This window comes from Dipodomys ordii, unplaced genomic scaffold (genome assembly GCF_000151885.1).
Source record: "Dipodomys ordii isolate 6190 unplaced genomic scaffold, Dord_2.0 Scaffold53, whole genome shotgun sequence".
In the NCBI taxonomy this organism is placed as follows: Eukaryota; Metazoa; Chordata; class Mammalia; order Rodentia; family Heteromyidae; genus Dipodomys; species Dipodomys ordii.
Window position 1 is genome coordinate 3624525 of NW_012267269.1, and position 2295 is coordinate 3626819.

Sequence of the window (2295 nt, forward strand, 5' to 3'; positions counted from 1 at the left end):
ATATCTTCCTTTTGTCTCACTGTGTGTGGATGCCAAGAGACCTGTATAATTTACCATGTCTCTGTATATATGTATGCATGCATGCATGTATGTATGTATATGTGTATGTATGTATTTATACCATCCACTGTTTTTACTTGTAGATTTATTGGCATGTTCTAACTACCACAAATGAGGGAAACCATGCAACCTATGTTTCTCTGGGTCTGGCTTACTTCACTGAATAAAATTTTTTCAGTCTTTCCATTTCATTATGAATGGTACGATGTCATTCTTTCTTATGGAAGCATAGAATTCCATTGTGTATACCACATTTTCTTGATCTATTCCTCCACTGAGGGGCATCTAGGCTGATTACCTATCTTGGCTGTGGCAAACAATACTGCAATGAACATTGCTGTGCTAGTAGCTTTACTGTGGCCTTGTTTGTGTTCCTCATATCCAAAATATACTTAGAACTCAAAAAATTAACCTCCCCAAAATAAATATGTAAAGAAACAAAAACCTAATTAATAAATGGGCTAAGGACTTAAAGAAAGACTTAGAAGAAGTAAAAATGGCACATGAAGAAATGATCTAAATCTCTGGCCATAAATGAAATGCAAATCAAAACACACTGACATTCCACCTCACCCCAGCTAGAATGACCATGATCAAGAAAATTAACAATAACAGATTTTGGTGGGAATGTGGCCAAAGGTAACTCTGCTACACTGTTGGTGGGAATGTAAACTGGTTCAACCACTCTGGACAGCAGTATAGAGATTCCCTGTGACCTAGCAACTCCACTCCTCAACACTTATCCAAGACTTTTCTCTAGTCTAACGAATTAGAGAGGTTAATAAAAACACCTGACTTTCAAGCTGGCTAAGAGGACCAGACTGAGTAATGTTCCCAAATGAGTCTCATAAATAGGGAAATAGTATATATTATATGGTAGACAGAATTGGATCTTTAACTTTTTTGGTATCCACTTTGTTACTTAATTTCTATACTAATTACAGCTCTCTGCCTTGGGTTTATCATCTGTACCAAAGGAAAGATGATTGTTATTACATAGGGCAATTGTGAGGACTAAATGAGCTAAAATATGCAAAGCTTTGAAAGTGTCTGGAACCAGTCATAGTAAATTTTGACTATTTTGCTGATTATTTTTGCAGTAGGTGAGATTGACTCTTACTTTTTTTTTTCATGACACTCATTTTATGGTGCTATAAACATCATTTCAATGGCTTGATGAAAAGGATCTTTGTTATCCAGTGACTGTTGTAATGCATCTCCAGGATGAGATTAAGTGACTGGAGGTAGATGCTCCCTGTTCATTTACACTTGAGGCTGAATTGTTTGGAAATGTCTCTTCCTGGTGCACAGATTATATACTCTTCTGTGGCTGCAGAAAGTTGATTTAATAAGCAGTAATTAAGATGCTATCTTTTTGGCAATCATTCAAATTGGTTAATTAAAAACTCCAGTCTAGAGGGCTCGCTGCTGTCTTCTTAGATAGGCAGCTTCTCATAAAAGAAAACATTTGCTTTTTGCTCTGAGCCCGATGCCTGTTGGTTCCAGTTTTCTCTAATTCCTTTTTCTTTTCACAGGAAAAAAGTAAATTCATATCTATTTTGTGTAGACAGGTACATCAGGCTGATTCTCTTCTGATACCCTAAGTACTGAATTAAATTGCTTGGGTTGTGGGTTTTTTTTTTCCTGGTGGCACATTTTATTTTTATTTTCCATTCCCTTTGGGATTTCTGGGAGAAAAACTTCATTTCATCTGAATTTCACTAGTTAATTATACTGGATGCATGGGAAAATAGATTTATGGCAGCAATTAATAACAGCTGCAACAATAATGAGTATTAAATATGTTCCATATATGCCTGCCACAATGCTAGGCATTGTAGCACATACTGATGTAATTGGGTATAAACATAGTGAGATATCTGTATACTATTAAAAATTAACCTTAATGTTTATTTGAAAGTAGCTTTGAAAATGGCATTTCGTATAGCAGGTACTGTGTATGGGTTTATTCTTTGGCATGTTGTGGGAACTAATGAGAGGCCATGTGCTGAACTCTCTCCAAGCTTTCCTTAGCAGGCCACCACTCACCCTACTGAGGTACCAGAAAATCTACTATGGAAATAAATCCTTTGGATTTTGTGGGGCACAAGGGCATAGAAATCATTCCTGGAATGTTAGAAAAGGTGTAATGTGTGCATATATTTTCATGATAACATATCAGTTTCTAACTGTGGCCTGGAGAGATGCTATACTTATATGCTCTCTGGATTCAGT